This window comes from Xenopus tropicalis, chromosome 2, assembly GCF_000004195.4.
Source record: "Xenopus tropicalis strain Nigerian chromosome 2, UCB_Xtro_10.0, whole genome shotgun sequence".
Lineage (NCBI taxonomy): Eukaryota > Metazoa > Chordata > Amphibia > Anura > Pipidae > Xenopus > Xenopus tropicalis.
In genome coordinates, this window is record NC_030678.2 from 4014039 (window position 1) to 4036870 (window position 22832).

General features: G+C 38.0%; 1 long non-coding RNA gene across 1 annotated transcript in view; it reads right to left on the minus strand.

The window, feature by feature from the left end:
• The window catches only part of LOC108645742, a 96860-nt gene extending 77269 nt beyond the window's left edge, over positions 1 to 19591 (minus strand). Inside the window, exon 1 of the long non-coding RNA XR_001923977.2 lies at positions 19409 to 19591. This is a non-coding gene — a long non-coding RNA (uncharacterized LOC108645742). The remainder of the gene's footprint in view (positions 1 to 19408) is intronic.
• Positions 19592 to 22832: the final 3241 nt, after the last annotated feature.

Genomic DNA, 22832 nt, shown 5'->3' on the forward strand with positions numbered 1-22832 from the left:
TTTATTTCATGGTTAAATGATTCCCTTTTCTCTGTAATAATAAAACAGTACCTGTACTTGATCCCAACTAAGATATAATTACCCCTTATTGGGGGCAGAACAGCCCTATTGGGTTTATTTAATGGTTAAATGATTCCATTTTCTCTGTAATAATAAAACAGTACCTGTACTTGATCCCAACTAAGATATAATTACCCCTTATTGGGGCAGAACAGCCCTATTGGGTTTATTTAATGGTTAAATGATTCCCTTTTCTCTGTAATAATAAAACAGTACCTGTACTTGATCCCAACTAAGATATAATTACCCCTTATTGGGGGCAGAACAGCCCTATTGGGTTTATTTAATGGTTAAATGATTCCCTTTTCTCTGTAATAATAAAACAGTACCTGTACTTGATCCCAACTAAGATATAATTACCCCTTATTGGGGGCAGAACAGCCCTATTAGGTTTATTTAATGGTTAAATGATTCCATTTTCTCTGTAATAATAAAACAGTACCTGTACTTGATCCCAACTAAGATATAATTACCCCTTATTGGGGCAGAACAGCCCTATTGGGTTTATTTAATGGTTAAATGATTCCCTTTTCTCTGTAATAATAAAACAGTACCTGTACTTGATCCCAACTAAGATATAATTACCCCTTATTGGGGGCAGAAAAATCCTATTGGGTTTAATTAATGTTTTATGGATTTTTTAGTAGACTTAAGGTACGGAGTTTCAAATTACGGAAAGTCTCCTTATGCGGAATACCCTTGGTCCCAAGGATTCTGGATAACGGGTCCTATACCTGTATCACAATAGTAGTGAATAGTTATACTAGCCTAGTCCATGAAACCAAAACCTTCTCATATATTAATTAAAATGATTTAGTATAATCTCACAATACATTATTATTTCTGTAAGAATGTCAGTTTGTGCCTAACGAGCCGGATATCTCCGCTCATACGAGGAGCGTTCGGCGACTTCCCCGCGGTACGGTTTTTACAAAGTGTCTCCTCGCCGCAGTTTCCCAGTAGAAGAAAGTAGAAAATCAGCTTAGAGGTTATATCAGACATGTTTTCCGCCGACCAACTGAGAGGAACAGCGTTTATTAAATGTAAAACCTATTCGCTCTGCTCCTTGTGAAGGATGCAAATTTGAAGGCCGGGCGAAGCTGAATCGGCGGCAGGCAATTCCTATAATTCCGTACCATTTCTATTGTGACGTTCACAGTGGGGGAAATTACACTGCCGACGGGCGGCTCGGTCTTTGGATATTGAATTTTACTCAATGAACTATTTTTTTCGAAAAAAAAAAAAAACCGCCGTAAACTGCCTGAGTGATTGGGAGAGGTGAGCGGAGCATCGGGATAAAAGGCCGTCACTGTTTCCCCTCGTTGGCAACAGTCTGATTGAAATCATTATCAAAGCCCCTCTCATGTGGCGCGGTTCTGCCATGGAGAAAGGGGGGGAGGAGGGAATTTAAGGCGGAAAAATGGAAATTCTTCTCTGATTCTGTGCGGTCTGATCTGGAAACAGCCCAATGGCCGGGGCTATGGGGAGCAGTAGGTATATAAAAGTTATAACCGTTATATATAGGCCCAACACACGCTGGAGTGGTTCATCTTTAATTTAAGTTTTAGTATGTTATAGAATGAACAATTGTTAGCAACTTTTCAATTGGTCTTCATTATTTATTTCTTAAAGTTCTACAAACTCTTTGCAGCTTTCAAATGGGGGTCACTGACCCCGGCAGCCAAACCCTATTGCTCTGTAAGGCTCCAGTTTTATTGTTATTGTTACTTTTTATTGTCTATGAAGATGTTCATTCATCCAGGTCATGGTATACAGGTATAGGACCCATTATCCAGAATGCTCGGGACCAAGGGCATTCCGGATAAGGGATCTTTCCGTAATTTGGATCTTCACACCTTAAGTCTACTAAAAAATCAATAAAACATTAATTAAACCCAATAGGAACCTTTTGCATCCAATAAGGATTATTTCTATCTTAGTTTGGATCAATTACAAGGTACTGTTTTATTTCTACATAGAAAAAGGAAATCAGTTTTAAAATTCTGAATTATTTGATTAAAATGGAGTCTATGGGAGACGGGCTTTCCGTAATTCGGAGCTTTCTGGATAACGGGTTTCCGGATAAGGGGTCCGATACCTGTATCTAGTATAAATAAATTTAAAGCAACTGGACTTGTTTGGTAATCATTGAAGACGTTTCACTACTCATCCGAGCAGCTTCTTCAGTTGACCTGAAGAAGCTGCTCGGATGAGTAGTGAAAAGTTTCCAATGATTACCAAACAAGTTGAAAATTTGAAAATTGAAAATTTTGAAGTTGAAAATTTAACCCTTCTGTACCCTAATTAGCATTTGCTAATTAGGATTTGGATTCGGTTCGGTATTCGGCAGAATCCTTTACGAAGGATTCGGGGGTTCGGCCCAATCCAAAAAAATGCCTTCGGTGCATCTCTAGTTATAACTACAAACTGCAGAGCTGCTGAACAATTATTGAATTAAAAAAACTACAAATAATAAAAAATGAAGACCAACTGCAAACTGTGCCAGAATATTACTCTTTCCATCATAATAAAAGTCCATGCATGTGTTGGCACTACACATCAAAGTAAAGGGGACCTGTCACCCACACATAAAAAAAACCTGTATAATAAAAGTAATTTTCAAATTAAACATGAAACCCAAATGCCATTATAAAGGCATTTACAAATTCCAGCTGTCAATCATATATTGCCTGCCCCGCCCCTATGCCTTGGGAGACACTTACTTTCACTTTCCATTCAGCACTCACTTTCCCCTTCCCATCTAACTACCAGTGTTTGGGCATGGGCATCAGACCCCCCCATTATGGTGAATACAAAACTTGCCTTCCTGCTGGCTGGGATTGTGTAATTCCAAGACTGAAGGAAATAAGATTTATATAATTTATATAGTGTAAATTCACTTTATTTTGCTTTACAAACACAACACAAATACATTTGGAATGATTTCTTAAGGTGGCAGGTTTCTTTTAAGAGGAGAAGCAAATACGGGAGTCGTTATGGAGGCCTTACCCATAGTGCAACGGGCTTCACTGGCTTTATAGAAATAATAAAAAACTGCTCTGAATTTCTTCCTAGTGATTGATAAGATCTGAAGCTGAAGAAGGAATAAGACATCACCGCCCAGTTGCCGGCCACATCAGCCAATGAATAGTCTTTTACTCCCACACTACTTCCTGTGACAGTTAGAGCTGCCTTATTTCCTGTCAGCTGATCACTGTGTGTTTCCTCCTAACTAGGCATTAATTAAAGAATGAAACTGCCATAATTAGGTGAAAACACTTACATTTTTGGGTGTTACTGTTCCTTTAAATGCCCAATTACTGGGATAAAAAGACCCATATACCCACTACTAGCAATCAGTGGCATAAATGTTACTTTTCCCGCTTTGCCCATTGATCTATGCTATGCGCCCACTGAATCCTTACAGAACAGCGATATGACAGTTCTCTGGTGCTTAAATGGGTTAATAAAAAAAGACTTGTGTTGGAAATGAGGCCTGTCTGTTTCCAATTAAAAGCAATTAAACACGAGAGCTTCTTTAGCCGTCGCACCGAATAGCGCAAAAAAGGCCAATTGAAGGCTAAGTTACACTCGCACCCACCTCCTCGGTGCTACGGAGAAACGGCACAATGGGGAAAGGTATTTAATTCGATTCTATTTGCCAGTTTAACCCCCGTACAATTAACTGAGGGTTAGAAATGAGATTCTCTCTCTTTAAACTCCGTAAGACCCTATAGAATTAGCAACCCTTCTCTAAACGGACTATTAACTTAACTGTTAGTATGTTATAGAAAGGCCAATTCTAAGCAACTTTTCAGTTGGTCTTCATTATTTGTTTTTCACAGTTTATGAATTATTTGCCTTCTTCTCTTTGCAGCTTTCAAATGGGGGTCACTGACCCCGGCAGCCAAACCCTATTGCTCTGTGAGGCTCCAGTTTTATTGTTATTGTTACTTTTTATTCCTTATCTTTCTATTCAGCCCCTCCCCTATTCATATATCAGTCTCACATTCAAATTAATGCCTGATTGCTAGGGTACTTTGGACCCTAGCAACCAGCTGCAGAAACTCCGGACTGGAGAGCTGCTACACAAAAAAGGAAATGACTAAAAAACTACAAATAATAAAAAATGAAGACCAATTGCAAATTGTCTCATAAAAGGGGGTAAATGGACAACATCAGATACAATACCAGTGGACTGAAAAAAATTAAAGGGGTCATTCCTTTATTATAACTTTTAATAAGTTATAGAATGGCCAATTCTAAACAACTTTTCAATTGGTCTAAATTATTTTTTTTTTATATAGTTTTTAAATGATTTGCTGCCTTCTTCTAACTGCAGCTTTACAATGGGGGTCACTGACCCCGGCAGCCAAACCCTATTGCTCTGTGAGGCTCCAGTTTTATTGTTACTGTTACTTTTTATTACTTTTTTTTTCTATTCAGCCCCTCCCCTATTCATATATCAGTCTCTCATTCCAACCATTCCCTGGTTGCTAAGGTAATGTGGACCCTAGCAACCAGATAGCTGTTATATCTCCAAACTGGAAAGGTCAACATCCCCTTTAAGGCCTCTCCTAGATGATATACAGAGATATCCACACAGATATGGGATCTATTATTTAGAATAAATGCAGTATTGCTCAGACATATCCCTTCTTTTTTTAGATTATAGTTCTCAGTACACGTCAAGTACAAGGTAATTTATTTAATCTTCTTTTTTATTTTTCCCCCTCAAAATGAATGTTGTTTTTGTAAAAACACATAAAAAGAAGATTAAAGTAACTTTAATGCTGCACTGGATTAAAAAAGATTACATGAACAAATAAAGACGCAAATATAAAAAAACTTGCAATGTACCCAGTGATCTTGTACTGATTTACTACCCCGAATGAACCAATACATCCTCACAAAACTCACCAAGTCATTTTTACATTTTGCACAATCTTCCGTTATTAGCAGTTACCTAATATAGGTATCAAACCCTTATCCACAAACCCATTATCCAGAAAGCTCCGAATTATGGAAAGCCTGTCTCCCGTAGACTCCATTTTAATCAAATAATTAACATTTTTAAAAATTATTTACTTTTCTCTGTAATAATAAAACAGTACTTGTACTTGATCCCAACTAAGATATAATTACCCCTTATTGGGGCAGAACAGCCCTATTGGGTTTATTTAATGGTTAAATGATTCCCTTTTCTCTGTAATAATAAAACAGTACCTGTACTTGATCCCAACTAAAATATAATTACCCCTTATTGGGGCAGAACAGCCCTATTGGGTTTAATTACTGTTTAAATAATTGTTTAAGTACAATTAAGATAGGAGATTTAAAGAAAGATCCCTTACCCAGAAAAACCCCAGCTACAGAGCATTCTGGATAATGGGCCCCACACCTGTAATAGCAAACACCTATCCGCCCCATAGTCTCACTTACTGTAAGGCTGATACATAATCCCTGATATTGATATAGTTGGACTATAGAAATCACATGTAACAAAATGCAATCTATGTCATTTATTTGCAAGTGCCCATATTTTCTACAAACTATATTTTATCATATGCTCAATTTCAGCAGTGTGTTTTGCCTTCACTAATTTTACCATAAAACCCACTGAAATAGAATCAAGGATGAATGGGTGTGGCCTGTAACAAGCGGTTTATATGTAAATTTTCCTTTAACTAGGTATGTTTGTTGGCACTGATGAGGTTACACCATCCGATATATACTAATAAATTGATTTTAATATCCTTATCATTTACAGTAGGGGGTACATTATCCCTTATAATACATGAGTGATACTCAGAGTTCCCTGTATAACTCAGCCTGCAGCCTTGTGCCTTTATATGGGCACAGAACCCCTCAGTGACTGCTAATATCCTTATCATTTACAGTAGGGGGTACATTATCCCTTATAATACATGAGTGATACCCAGAGTTCCCTGTATAACTCAGCCTGCAGCCTTGTGCCTTTATATGGGGGGCACAGAACCCCTCAGTGACTGCTAATATCCTTATCATTTACAGTAGGGGGTACATTATCCCTTATAATACATGAGTGATACTCAGAGTTCCCTGTATAACTCAGCCTGCAGCCTTGTGCCTTTATATGGGGGGCACAGAACCCCTCAGTGACTGCTAATATCCTTATCATTTACAGTAGGGGGTACATTATCCCTTTTAATACACGAGTGATACTCAGAGTTCCCTGTATAACTCAGCCTGCAGCCTTGTGCCTTTATATGGGGGGCACAGAACCCCTCAGTGACTGCTAATATCCTTATCATTTACAGTAGGGGGTACATTATCCCTTATAATACATGAGTGATACTCAGAGTTCCCTGTATAACTCAGCCTGCAGCCTTGTGCCTTTATATGGGGGGCACAGAACCCCTCAGTGACTGCTAATATCCTTATCATTTACAGTAGGGGGTACATTATCCCTTATAATACATGAGTGATACTCAGAGTTCCCTGTATAACTCAGCCTGCAGCCTTGTGCCTTTATATGGGGGGCACAGAACCCCTCAGTGACTGCTAATATCCTTATCATTTACAGTAGGGGGTACATTATCCCTTTTAATACACGAGTGATACTCAGAGTTCCCTGTATAACTCAGCCTGCAGCCTTGTGCCTTTATATGGGGGGCACAGAACCCCTCAGTGACTGCTAATATCCTTATCATTTACAGTAGGGGGTACATTATCCCTTATAATACATGAGTGATACTCAGAGTTCCCTGTATAACTCAGCCTGCAGCCTTGTGCCTTTATATGGGGGGCACAGAACCCCTCAGTGACTGCTAATATCCTTATCATTTACAGTAGGGGGTACATTATCCCTTATAATACATGAGTGATACTCAGAGTTCCCTGTATAACTCAGCCTGCAGCCTTGTGCCTTTATATGGGGGGCACAGAACCCCTCAGTGACTGCTAATATCCTTATCATTTACAGTAGGGGGTACATTATCCCTTATAATACATGAGTGATACTCAGAGTTCCCTGTATAACTCAGCCTGCAGCCTTGTGCCTTTATATGGGGGGCACAGAACCCCTCAGTGACTGCTAATATCCTTATCATTTACAGTAGGGGGTACATTATCCCTTATAATACATGAGTGATACTCAGAGTTCCCTGTATAACTCAGCCTGCAGCCTTGTGCCTTTATATGGGGGGCACAGAACCCCTCAGTGACTGCTAATATCCTTATCATTTACAGTAGGGGGTACATTATCCCTTATAATACATGAGTGATACTCAGAGTTCCCTGTATAACTCAGCCTGCAGCCTTGTGCCTTTATATGGGGGGCACAGAACCCCTCAGTGACTGCTAATATCCTTATCATTTACAGTAGGGGGTACATTATCCCTTATAATACATGAGTGATACTCAGAGTTCCCTGTATAACTCAGCCTGCAGCCTTGTGCCTTTATATGGGGGGCACAGAACCCTCAGTGACTGCTAATATCCTTATCATTTACAGTAGGGGGTACATTATCCCTTATAATACATGAGTGATACTCAGAGTTCCCTGTATAACTCAGCCTGCAGCCTTGTGCCTTTATATGGGGGGCCAAGAACCCCTCAGTGACTGCTAATATCCTTATCATTTACAGTAGGGGGTACATTATCCCTTATAATACATGAGTGATACTCAGAGTTCCCTGTATAACTCAGCCTGCAGCCTTGTGCCTTTATATGGGCACAGAACCCCTCAGTGACTGCTAATATCCTTATCATTTACAGTAGGGGGTACATTATCCCTTATAATACATGAGTGATACTCAGAGTTCCCTGTATAACTCAGCCTGCAGCCTTGTGCCTTTATATGGGCACAGAGCCTGTCAGTGACTGCTAAAACCCCTATAATTTAAATATATTGTATATATATCCTGAGTTTGGTGACCTATATATAAACTGGTATTATCAATATTAACAATGTATACTAATTCTGAAGTAAAAGATGAACCTTTAACAAAACGAAGGACACAAGACATTAAAATTATGAATCCCAAAAGTGTACTTGACCAGATAATACAGTGGACTAAACCTTTAAATTACTTTATATATTAATACAAATTTATTCTTTAAAAATCCATATTGACTGACACTAATGAGCAGTTACTTTAGAAAAGCAGACAAATAGGTATTGGGCCTGTTACCCAGAATGCTCGGGACCAGGGGTTTTCCAGATTTTCTGTAATTTGGAATGTCCATAACTTAAATAAATGTTAATTAAACCCAATAGGGCTGTTCTGCCCCAATAAGGGGTAATTATATCTTAGTTGGGATCAAGTACAGGTACTGTTTTATTATTACAGAGAAAAGGGAATCATTTAACCATTAAATAAACCCAATAGGGCTGTTCTGCCCCCAATAAGGGGTAATTATATCTTAGTTGGGATCAAGTACAGGTACTGTTTTATTATTACAGAGAAAAGGGAATCATTTAACCATTAAATAAACCCAATAGGGCTGTTCTGCCCCCAATAAGGGGTAATTATATCTTAGTTGGGATCAAGTACAGGTACTGTTTTATTATTACAGAGAAAAGGGAATCATTTAACCATTAAATAAACCCAATAGGGCTGTTCTGCCCCAATAAGGGGTAATTATATCTTAGTTGGGATCAAGTACAGGTACTGTTTTATTATTACAGAGAAAAGGGAATCATTTAACCATGAAATAAACCCAATAGGGCTGTTCTGCCCCAATAAGGGGTAATTATATCTTAGTTGGGATCAAGTACAGGTACTGTTTTATTATTACAAGAAAGAGAAAAGGGAAATCATTTCTATAAATAAGAATTATATGTTTAAAATGGAGTCTTTGGGAGATGGCCTTCCCGTAATTCGGAATAAAGGGTTTCCAGATAATGGGTCTTATACCTGTATAACTAATGCTGCCCTACGATGGCCCCACGTGCCCGCTGCCCTAGGATCTCCTCTCTCTGCCTGTTGGGCCGCTTGGCACATTACTGTTTATATGAATGGCTTCTGAATAGCAGCGTGCTTGTCTTGGCGTGATGCTAAAATATCCTTAAATCATTAAAAATAGTATCAGAGAAAAAGTATTTGTGATGGTTTTCTCATTGCTTGGGGGGCTGATTTCCAGGCTGCCAGTGCTAGAGAGTGTCTTTTGCCTTTTAAAACATAAAATAAATAATATAACGAATTAATAAAAATAATTATTACCCCAGCTGAAGGCATTCTGGGCCTAGGAAACAGGTTCCCGTACAAAGTCCAATGCAGACAATGAAGACTAGAAGTCTGCCTTGTGATGAACCCTCGGCAATGTGATCGCTGACTGGCACAGACACATGATTTATACCATATGATATCATTAATAGGCCGTACAGCCATACATACACTGTGTACTGATACCCTGAGATATGGGAATAAAGATAAACACATGATCAGATAATCTATACATATAATCTATATCAGACACTGTATCGGGCCAATAATATAGTAATAAGGAGCCCATTTTCTAGCTGATGCACACAGAGCTGGTGTATGCTGCTGCCTGTACAGCGGCTCCATTCTAATAAAACATTTCCCCTCCACACTATCCAGCCGGCTAATAGATAAGGCCGTCGCTGAAACGCCGTGAATCAAATAAACGCGGTGAACTTGAGCCTCTGTCCACTGGAAAACTTGGACTGGCGAGGTGCCACATTGTGCAAACACGTGTAAAGGCACACCGGCGGGTGAATCTGGGCACCTCACAAGTAAAAAAAATAAGCCAGCACCCTGATTGTTTTTTAAAAAAAATACTAATACAGGTATGGGATCAGTTTTCTGGAAACCAGTTACTCAGAAAGGCCACCTCCCATAGACTGCATTATAAGCAATTAATTCTAAAAAATGATTTCCTTTTTTCTCTGTAATAATAAAAGAGTACAGGTATGGGATCCCTTATCCGGAAACCCATTATCCACAAAGCTCCGAATTATGGAAAGCCTGTCTCCCATAGACTCCATTTTAATCAAATAATTAACAATTTTAAAACTGATTTCCTTTTTCTCTGTAATAATAAAACAGTACCTTGTAATTTATCCCATCTAAGATATAAAAAATCCTTATTGGATGCAAAACAATCCTATTGGGTTTAATTAATGTTTTAGTGATTTTTTAGTAGAATTAAGGTATGGAGATCAAAATTACGGAAAGACCCCTTATCTGGAATACCCTTGGTCACGAGCATTCTGGATAATGGGTCCTATAACTGTACTTGATCCCAACTAAGATATAATTACCCCTTATTGGGGCAGAACAGCCCTATTGGGTTTATTTAATGGTTAAATGATTCCCTTTTCTCTGTAATAATAAAACAGTACCTGTACTTGATCCCAACTAAGATATAATTACCCCTTATTGGGGGCAGAAAAGCCCTATTGGGTTTAGTTAATGTTTAAATGATATTTCAGTAGACCTAAGGTATGGAGATCCAAATTACAGAAAGACCTCTTATCTGGAAAACCTCCGAGCATTCTGGATAACAGGTCCCATACCCGTAGCAGCGCAGGAAGAGAGTCATTGGCGTAATAGATTTTAATAGAAATAAAGAAAATATGTCTGTGATCTGGATATGAATCCCTGATAATCCCAATAGGGCCATTTCTATCCATAACTGATACACACACAGAGTAATAACAGAGCAGAGACACGGTGATAACTACTAAGCTTAACCCTTTATGCTTCCCAAACGTAGCAAGTTTATATTTAATTGAACTGTTTCATGTTTTAGCATCAGAAAAATCTTATTTTTCTTCCCCTTGACTCTTACACAGATCCTACAGGGCAGAACCAGCACAGGGCTCTGAACTAATTGCCCAACTAGCCAATCATTACACCTATAATAAAGACCGTACTGGATTTAGAAATAATTATTGGACTGTGACGATGCCTCCCAGATAACAATATAAGTATATTCTTCGCTCCAGTATATTTAGGAAATAGAGGCAATCTGACTCATCAGCTCCAAAGTTCCTATGTATGGGGCAAAGCTCTGTAATTACATGTTAATCTATAATAGTTTTGCACATTCTATGCTTGCACAACTGACCTCAGGGAACCCAAGCATTTTTGTTTTAGAGAAGCCAGAAAAAAAATGCTTTCAGCATTATGTATGTACATGTATGGGATCTGTTATCCGGAAACCTGTTATCCAGAAAGCTCTGAATTACGGGAAGGCCATCTCCCATAGACTCCATTTTAATCAAATTATTCAAAATGATTTCCTTTTTCTCTGTAATAATAAAACAGTACCTGTACTTGATCCCAACTAAGATATAATTACCCCTTATTGGGGGCAGAACAGCCCTATTGGGTTTATTTCATGGTTAAATGATTCGCTTTTCTCTGTAATAATAAAACAGTACCTGTACTTGATCCCAACTAAGATATAATTACCCCTTATTGGGGCAGAACAGCCCTATTGGGTTTATTTAATGGTTAAATGATTCCCTTTTCTCTGTAATAATAAAACAGTACCTGTACTTGATCCCAACTAAGATATAATTACCCCTTATTGGGGCAGAACAATCCTATTGGGTTTATTTCATGGTTAAATGATTCGCTTTTCTCTGTAATAATAAAACAGTACCTGTACTTGATCCCAACTAAGATATAATTACCCCTTATTGGGGCAGAACAGCCCTATTGGGTTTATTTAATGGTTAAATGATTCCCTTTTCTCTGTAATAATAAAACAGTACCTGTACTTGATCCCAACTAAGATATAATTACCCCTTATTGGGGCAGAACAGCCCTATTGGGTTTATTTCATGGTTAAATGATTCCCTTTTCTCTGTAATAATAAAACAGTACCTGTACTTGATCCCAACTAAGATATAATTACCCCTTATTGGGGCAGAACAGCCCTATTGGGTTTATTTCATGGTTAAATGATTCCCTTTTCTCTGTAATAATAAAACAGTACCTGTACTTGATCCCAACTAAGATATAATTACCCCTTATTGGGGCAGAACAGCCCTATTGGGTTTATTTAATGGTTAAATGATTCCCTTTTCTCTGTAATAATAAAACAGTACCTGTACTTGATCCCAACTAAGATATAATTACCCCTTATTGGGGGCAAAACAATCCTATTGGGTTTAATTAATGTTTTAATGATTTTTAGTAGACTTATGGCATGGAGATCTAAACCCCTTATCCGGAAAAATTCAGGTCCCAAGCATTCTGTATAACAGATCACATACTTTACCAACGTGTCTCCTTTGAGATCTTAAAAAAATAAATAAATAAAAGGCACTGCCATTTGCACCTATGCAATTTATCCAGCAATGGTGCAATATATATATATATATATATATATATATATATATATATATATATATATATGTATGTATATGTATATATGTACTGTATATATGTATATGTATATATGTGTATATATATATATATATATATATATATATATATAATGTAGAAAAAGATGCCGAACTCACAGGTCTTAGTGAAAAATAAAGAATAGATTTATTGATGGAAGTACGTCAATCTAACGTTTTGGCCGTATCCACAGCCTTTCTCAAAGTGAACAGGAAAGTAACAAACCCAGTCTTAAACCCAAAATGGCGCCAAAATGTAGCTGATGACGTCATATAGTGAATAACCAATCACCAACCATGCATATATCAGTACAGGTATAGGACCCATTATCCAGAATGCTCGGGACCAAGGGTATTCCGGATAAGGGGTCTTTCCGTAATTTGGGTCTCCATACATTAAGTCTACTAAAAAATCAATAAACCATTAATTAAACCCAATTAGATTGTTTTCCATCCAAAAAGGATTATTTATATCTTAGTTGGGATCAATTACAGGTACTGTTTTATTATTACAGAGAAAAGGGAATCATTTAACCATGAAATAAACCCAATAGGGCTGTTCTGCCCCAATAAGGGGTAATTATATCTTAGTTGGGATCAAGTACAGGTACTGTTTTATTATTACAGAGAAAAGGGAATCATTTAACCATTAAATAAACCCAATAGGGCTGTTCTGCCCCAATAAGGGGTAATTATATCTTAGTTGGGATCAAGTACAGGTACTGTTTTATTATTACAGAGAAAAGGTAATCATTTAACCATTAAATAAACCCAATAGGGCTGTTCTGCCCCCAATAAGGGGTAATTATATCTTAGTTGGGATCAATTACAAGATACTGTGTTATTATTACAGAGAAAAAGGAAATCAGTTTTAAAATTCTAAATAATTTAATTAAAATGGAGTCTATGGGAGACAGGCTTTCCGTAATTCGGAGCTTTCTGGATAATGGGTTTCCGGATAAGGGATCCCATACCTGTACAAGTAAAAAAGTGAATATTGAACATAACATAAATTCAATCTGTATCTCAAAACATAGTAGAAAAGAAAGGAGAATAGAAGAAATCAAACTGAAAAACGAACAAAAAGTAAAGAGCTGTACCAAGTGGCTGAACTACAACTCGCACCTAATGCGCACTGAGTCTCACATAGCAAGGGGAAACAAAGTTTGGTCAACCAGCATTTTGGCGCCATTTTGGGTTTAAGACTGGGTTTGTTACTTTCCTGTTCACTTTGAGAAAGGCTGTGGATACGGCCGAAACGTTAGATTGACGTACTTCCATCAATAAATGTATTCTTTATTTTTCACTAAGACCTGTGAGTGCGGCATCTTTTTCTACATTATGCATTTTGCTAATATACTGCACCCAGACATACTGTAACCTTGCTATACGTGAGTGCCTACTCTGTTGCATTCTCTCTCTCTCTCTATATATATATATATATATGTATATGTATATATGTATATATATATATATATGTATATATGTATATGTATATATGTATATACGTATATATATATGTATGTATATATATATATATATATATATATATGTATGTATATATATATATATATATATATATGTATGTATATATATGTATGTATATATATATATATGTATGTATGTATATATATATATATACAGGTATCGGACCCCTTATCCGGAAACCCGTTATCCAGAAAGCTCCGAATTACGGAAAGCCTGTCTCCCATAAACTCCATTATAAGCAAATAATTCAGAATTTTAAAACAGATTTCCTTTTTCTATGTAGAAATAAAACAGTACCTTGTAATGGATCCCAATTAACATATAAATAATCCTTATTGGATGCAAAACAATCCTATTGGGTTTAATTAATGTTTTATTGATTTTTTAGTAGACTTAAGGTATTGAGATCCAAATTACGGAAAGACCCCTTATCCGGAATACCCGTGGTCCCGAGCATTCTGGATAATGGGTCCTATACCTGTATATGTATGTATATATATATATGTATGTATATATATATATATATATATATATGTATGTATATATATATATATATATGTATGTATATATATATATATATATGTATGTATATATATATATATATATGTATGTATATATATATATGTATGTATATATATATATATATATGTATGTATATATATATATGTATGTATATATATGTATATATATATATATGTATGTATATATATGTATATATATATACATACATATAATCCCTGTATAATATACTGAATTCATCACCCAACTTTTTGCTATATTCCCCATGTTAATCGGACGTATATGAAATAAACTCAATGCAAATGGCCCCTATGCAAAGTGCCGGCTCAGAGCTCAGCCCGCTGCCCTCACTCCAAAATATGGAAAGTGCTGCCAAGCAGCTGACTTGGAAAAAAAACAAAAATCTGCATTTGCATGTTTGACTTAATTTATGGAACATAAACTGAATCCAGCTTATATTTTTTTTCCCCCCAAATGCTGTGCGTTTGCTGTTTCATGGTGTTGACTTTAGGCCACAAAGAAAGGAAGATCAAAAGCCAAATGAAATAAAATAAGAATTCTCTATATATTTGTTAGGGGGGGGGGGGGGGTATAAACCTGCTGCCATTCAGGTGCTGCTGTTTCACATAAGTAAAGTTAATCAGGATAAAATTGTTTTTCACAACGGCCGGACGGAAGAGGAATGGGGAGCCTGGGAGCTGCTGACAACCAGTTAAAATCTTGGCATGACTTTCAGCCCTGGAACTTGGAGATAAACAATAAAACGAGATAAAATAATACTTGTATGCTAAGCCTGTAATGTATAAGTTTGAATATAGTCATGTGAAAACATGATGGCAGTCACACTGTTTGATATTTCTTTGGCAGCGGGGATACTGAATGCTACAATCAAAGGCAAAGTAAGACTGCTACAGCAAATCGGGAAAGGTAGCCTAGCATTAAAGAGTTACTCAAGGAAGACACTCAGATGTGGCTATACAGTACAGGTATCGGACCCCTTGTCCGGAAACCCATTACAGAAAGGCTGTCTCCCATAGACTCCATTTTAATCAAATAATTCACATTTTTAAAAATGATTTCCTTTTTCTCTGTAATAATAAAACAGTACCTGTACTTGATCCCAACTAAGATATAATTACCCCTTATTGTTGCAGAACAGCCCTATTGGGTTTATTTAATGGTTAAATGATTCCCTTTTCTCTGTAATAATAAAACAGTACCTGTACTTGATCCCAACTAAGATATAATTACCCCTTATTGGGGCAGAACAGCCCTATTGGGTTTATTTAATGGTTAAATGATTCCCTTTTCTCTGTAATAATAAAACAGTACCTGTACTTGATCCCAACTAAGATATAATTACCCCTTATTGGGGGCAGAACAGCCCTATTGGGTTTATTTCATGGTTAAATGATTCCCTTTTCTCTGTAATAATAAAACAGTACCTGTACTTGATCCCAACTAAGATATAATTACCCCTTATTGGGGCTGAACAGCCCTATTGGGTTTATTTAATGGTTAAATGATTCCCTTTTCTCTGTAATAATAAAACAGTACCTGTACTTGATCCCAACTAAGATATAATTACCCCTTATTGGGGCAGAACAGCCCTATTGGGTTTATTTCATGGTTAAATGATTCCCTTTTCTCTGTAATAATAAAACAGTACCTGTACTTGATCCCAACTAAGATATAATTACCCCTTATTGGGGCAGAACAGCCCTATTGGGTTTATTTAATGGTTAAATGATTCCCTTTTCTCTGTAATAATAAAACAGTACCTGTACTTGATCCCAACTAAGATATAATTACCCCTTATTGGGGGCAGAACAGCCCTATTGGGTTTATTTCATGGTTAAATGATTCCCTTTTCTCTGTAATAATAAAACAGTACCTGTACTTGATCCCAACTAAGATATAATTACCCCTTATTGGGGGCAGAACAGCCCTATTGGATTTATTTAATGGTTAAATGAGGCAAATCAACCCTATTGGGTTTAATTACTGTTTAAATAATGTTTTTAGCAGACTTTAGGAAGGAGATCTGAATTATGGAAAGACCCCTTATCCGGAAAACCCCAGGTCCCAAGCATTCTGGATAACAGGTCCCATACCTGTACATAACAATACCTATAGTATTACGGAATACAAAGGAGTCCTGGTATTACTGAAAAAAAATGATGATCATAAAGGCAACTGATTTCTATAGCAATATATATATCAGTATATTAATTAAAGATCCAACATAACATATAATATAAAATATATATATTCACTTCCCCAGGACAAAAAATAAAATACAGCCATTAGAACATGACTACTCAGTTTTGAAAAATGGGCCTGGGAACCCCAAATGTGTCATATATGGAAGTTAAAATGGATACACAGCATTTTCCTTCCTTATTGCTCCTTATTTTTCCTACTAACAAGGTACGGCCTACGGTCAATATTTATTTCAGTTTAAGCAACGCCGCCCTGTGCTCCAATGAGATGGTGTGGGGCTTTGAGGAACCCCCATCCCCAGATATTACTGAGAATTAAATAAAGCAGAAAAACATTTGACAATTAAATTCCGCACACTGGGCCCGGCCCACTCTCTATTAATAAAAACACTGTTGGCACCAACGTTGCATTTTTATATATTAAATACCGGTACTTCTCAGTACTTTTTGAAAGGCTGCAAACTTCGGATACAATCTATACGATATGCAAGAGTTCAACTGCCGGATCTATTTCCATATTAATATAATTATTATGTTCTCCGGCGCAGATAAAAGGCCAAACGGTGCAACGTAAAGGCGGCTTTTTAATATATACTATATATATAATAAAATCACACAACTGTCATTGTTACCGGCCATGGAGATTGCTAAAATCCCCCCGAAAGGCCTAGAAACAATAAAATAAAACTTCACGTTGTGTCCGGTTGACTTTATAAAGGGAAAGTCATTTGTATAAAACGTTTTACTGTTTAGAAGGAAAAGGGTCGAACAGATCAGAGAAATCAGTAAAAAGGACGGAGTTGCAGCCACGGAATTTCTGCTTATTTCTATAACAGTGTTGTGGTTGGAAGCACTGTAATTACTGTGCTGCCTGCTAGAAGAATGGGTTAATTAACATTTTGAAAGCTTTTTTTTTTTTCCCATGATTCACAGTACGGGTACAAACCGTCTTATTGTGATTCCCTTGCCCCCCAGTCTGTACTTTTCCACTCGGCCCATGGGTCCAGTCTGTATTTACATAATATATCCCACGCCTGAGCAGCCAGCAGAACGCAGAGTTGGGCAGCGCCACGGCACACACTCAGGCTTAAAAAGACTTTGGACTCTGTGTTTTTGGAAATGACTTTTTTTTTTTTTAATGTTCCAATGAAACAGGAAAATAGGTTAAAGGGCAATTAATTAAAATTTTTTTTTTTTTTTGCAGCATGGACGCTTTAATAAGTCACTTCCGGCGGCTGCCAAGAAAAAAAACAAAACAAAAATGGAGATACGTCTTTTTATCGAAATTCTAAAATGATTTTCTTTGATCTGCGGTAACTTTATTTATTTTGGAAGGCGACGGTTACAGAGCACAAGGAAAGAGCCGAGAGTGGACACGGGATACCTGTTGGATATGCAAGCCATTAGCATTTGCCAAAGAACAAACAGCCGGGGGTATTAGAGACAAACTAAACGGGGGGGCAGGCAGTATATCTCTACGTATCCCCATTCGGATAAACAGGCCTAGGGAACGCGGCAAAACCCAAAAACGGAAGCGCTCGCGGCTGCAGATAATAATAGTTCTAAAGGGGACGTTAATCCTAATTCTGTACCACGTCCCATTTTTGCTGTGGATTTTTCACGTAACTGTTTCCTCTGTATTTGCAACCGGCACCACCCACGGGGTATACACACACATTCACACCAATAAGCAAATATTTCATATATATAGAAAGATATAGATATAGAGAGAGAGATATCACTGCCGACAAAGCAGTATCACTATTAACCCAAGGCTTTCACGATAAACACCGGAGCTTTCTCTTTAAGATTTTACATTTTACTTTTAAACAGATTCTCGGCACAAATGCCCCCTGTATTTTTGAAGTGCCAACCATGATCCCCCCCCCCTTGCCCTATCCAGACCTACGAGGATATATACAAACATATCTCCTAGCGAGAGATTCATTTTCAAAGCTGCCAGTTAGAAAGTTCAGCTCTGCATTCAGATCGATGCCCGGCTTAGAAAACAAGGAAAAAAAAAAAGTTGAAAAAAGCCAACGTCTAATCCTTTTTTTTAATATTCCCATGCTTTTTCCAAATTGCCAAAAAAACAAAACAGGTCGGGGAAGGGAAGGGGGGTGGCAATGCGATGGTAGCTTCCAAAATAAATAAAACAGATTAAAATAAAAATGACTGAAAGTCCTTTTCGTATCCCCCCCCCCCCAACCTGTTTCTTTTTATTCTCTTACGTTGGAATAATCATGGGAAGTTTTGATATGAGGAGTAAGGAAGGACAGGGAGAGAGTTGGGCACGACGGGGCTCCGGATAATGGGAGATATATCAGGCAAATACCCGAGGAGCAGCACATAAAATAAACAGAATGCATTAATTGGCACGAGAAGCTTAATAAAGAGACAATGACGCTGGGAGAATGTACAGGGGAGACTTGGAGCTGAGTGAGGGAGATTGATTTAATGAGGGAAGGAAATAACATCCTTAAGGGGAGGCAAATAAACTCCTAACATTCATATCATTCTATAAATACATATATATATATACACACACATAAACACATAAATAACTGTTCAAAACAAAATCATCTCATTTTGGGGTAGGCCTGTTAAACAGGGAAGCAACCCCGGCTCTATCAAAAAAATTAAAACAGAAAGAAAAAAAAAAAAAGAAGAGAAAATAAAACTACCCCCCCTTTATTTGTTATTATTATTATTATTATTATGTTTTGTTTTTTTTTATGAAAGTTAACTGGCCTACCTTGTCCCCCAGAGCTGAGAGTTTTCTCTTCTCATAATCGAAGTCTCCCTGGAACTAGAGTGTAAGTGGTAATGACTGGCTGCCTGTCTAATGATTCCATTTTCCCTGATCTTGATGTTGTGTATATACACACACTGCAACCTACCTTACAAACCACAGAGACGGGGAGAGAGAGTGGAGCTGAGAGAGAGAGAGAGAGAGAGAGAGAGCGAGAGTGTGTGTGTGAGAGAGAGAGATAGGGGAAAAGACAGAGACAATGCCCTCCTACCAGACAGCAGACAGCCCTCCTTCCTCTATCTCTAGCAAGCAAAATACTAACTCGGCTACTGCAGCAACAGGTTCAGCACTGCTTGACTAACACGCTGGGCAGCTCGGCAGCCAAAAACCCGACTAGGAAGCGAGCAGTTTGAAAGCAGCCGGCCCCACCTTTCCAATCCGGCTCCAAGCATTGTTTTCAGCCCTGATTATATATTAATGGAACACGTTTACTGGGAGGCAGAAGAGCCCCCTTCGGCGGCAGCGGCACTAAAAAAACATCAAAAAAATAAAAAAAAAATACTTTTATCCAGATACAGATAGAATTAAAAAAAAAAAAATAAGAGCAAAAAAGGGGATAATGATAGAAACGGGGTCACTTGTGTTTTTTTTTTTTTCCTAGGGTTTCCTAAATAAGCCACGGACCAATCAGGGAGTTGCCGGCTCCTCCAGCTGTAATAATTGCCCGGCGCTGGTGTCGGGGGAACAGGTGCAACGCATACAGTACACGGTGTTACCGTGACAGAAATAAATGATACCGGGGTGGGGGGGGGGGAGACTCTGCCCAATTAAACTGCGGCCAAGGTTATTTTAAATTAAGGGAGAAAAAAAAAATAAAAGTCACCCCCCCCCCCCCCCTTCTTCCTTCAAATGAGACAAACCGTCTGCCCAGCAGGCAAATTAAAACAGCCTTGACAGGTTACAAAATAATAATTATATATGTATGTATTCATTCTGTGTCGGTGCCTGGCGTTCTGCACTCGCTTCTCTGAGTAATATTTATATTCATTTATATTTATGTGAATACAGTGATTTTTTAATTCATTTATATTTGAATTAATACAGTTATGCTTTCCCTATCTCTAACCCAGCATCTTGGGAGTTGTAGTTTGGCACCGCAGGTAAACAGCAAGAGCTGTTATATATGGATTTTCAAGGAGTTTTACCCGCCAACGTAATGGGAGAAATTATATCATGTTCAATAGCGACTGCATGGAAGCTGTAGGAATAAGACAGTACATGTATCGGACTCCTTATCCGGAAACCCATTATCCAGAATTACGGAAAGGTTGTCTCTCTCTGTAATAATAAAACAGTACCTGTACTTGATCCCAACTAAGATATAATTACCCCTCATTGGGGGCAGAACAGCCCTATTGGGTTTATTTAATGGTTAAATGATTCCCTTTTCTCTGTTATAATAAAACAGTACCTGTACTTGATCCCAACTAAGATATAATTACCCCTTATTGGGGGCAGAACAGCCCTATTGGGTTTATTTAATGGTTAAACGATTCCCTTTTCTCTGTAATAATAAAACAGTACCTGTACTTGATCCCAACTAAGATATAATTACCCCTTATTGGGGGCAGAACAGCCCTATTGGGTTTATTTAATGGTTAAACGATTCCCTTTTCTCTGTAATAATAAAACAGTACCTGTACTTGATCCCAACTAAGATATAATTACCCCTTATTGGGGGCAGAACAGCCCTATTGGGTCTATTTAATGTTTAAATAATTTTTTAGAATGCTTAAGATATAAAGATCCAACAGGAAACAGAAAAGACCCCTTATCCGGAAAACCCCAGGTCCCTAGCATTCTGGATAACAGGTCCTATACCAGTAGCTGTAAGCTTGTTATGACCAAAGGTTGGACCTCTGAGGGAGGCTTGAAAAATCATTGCCTTAGGGTATCGTTCTATGGTTGCCCTGGGCCATCAGTATCAGAGGGGTAGGAACAAAGATAAAATGTAAAAAATTAGAAATATCTTATACAGGTATAGGACCCATTATCCAGAATGCTCGGGACCAAGTGTATTCCGGATAAGGGGTCTTTCCATAATTTGGATCTCCATACCTTAAGTCTACTAAAAAATTAATAAAACATTAATTAAACCCAATAGGATTGTTTTGCATCCAATAAGGATTATTTATATCTTAGTTGGGATCATATACAAGGTTCTGTTTTATTTCTACATAAAAAAAATAAATCAATTTTAAAATTCTGAATTATTTGCTTATAATGGAGTCTATGGGAGACGGGCTTTCCGTAATTCGGAGCTTTCTGGATAACGGGTTTCCGGATAAGGGGTCCGATACCTGTATAGCTATATCTTTTCCTGATATTTATAGAACTCTGACACATTTCCACAGCACTTTACAGTATACATCATTTACCCCAGAGGAGCTTACAATCTATACATCTTTATTTATACTTTTTGCTTTAAAGGGACACTGCCATGATATTTATGGGGCACTGTTTATCTCTAAATGACACTGTTACACAGCAAATAATTCCCTCTGCCATTTAACCTTTTATTCTTCAACCAACAAATGTATTTGTAGCTGTAATATTGGTGTGTAGGCGCCATCTCAGTGCCTTGTGCCTGAGTCTGAGCTTTCAGCCAGCGCTACACATTAGAACTGCTTTCAGCTAACCTATTGTTTCTCCTACTCCCATGTAACTGGAGGAGTCCCAAGCCGGACTTGGATTTCTAACTATTGAGTGCTATTCTGATACCTACTGGGAGCTGCTATCTTGCTCCCTTCCCATTGTTCTGCTGATCGGCTGCTGGGGGTGAGGGGGGGGGGGGATACCACTCCAACTTGCAGCGCAGCAGTAAAGTGTGCCTGAGTCTGAGCTTTCAGCCAGCGCTACACATTAGAACTGCTTTCAGCTAACCTATTGTTTCTCCTACTCCCATGTAACTGGAGGAGTCCCAAGCCGGACTTGGATTTCTTACTATTGAGTGCTATTCTGATACCTACTGGGAGCTGCTATCTTGCTCCCTTCCCATTGTTCTGCTGATCGGCTGCTGGGGGTGAGGGGGGGATATCATTTCAACTTGCAGCACAGTAGTAAAGTGTGATAAAACATGTATGCCTTTAATGTATGTAACCTTTCCAACTAAACTACTGAACTAAAACAGATACCTTGAACTACAACTAAGGTGAACTATAACTCTCAGTACTATAACTCTCCTCAGCTAAGGGGGAGGCAGAGGGTGGAGTTCAGGAGCAGCCAGACCCCCCCCCCCCCCCCGAGCTCTGATGAAACCCCCCAGCCCAACACAAGGTGCTTTTAGCGGTGCGACCATGAAGGCTGCAGTTGATTCAGGGACATTTCATTCATGGGACAGGCTTTTCATGTAGGAACAGAATAAATA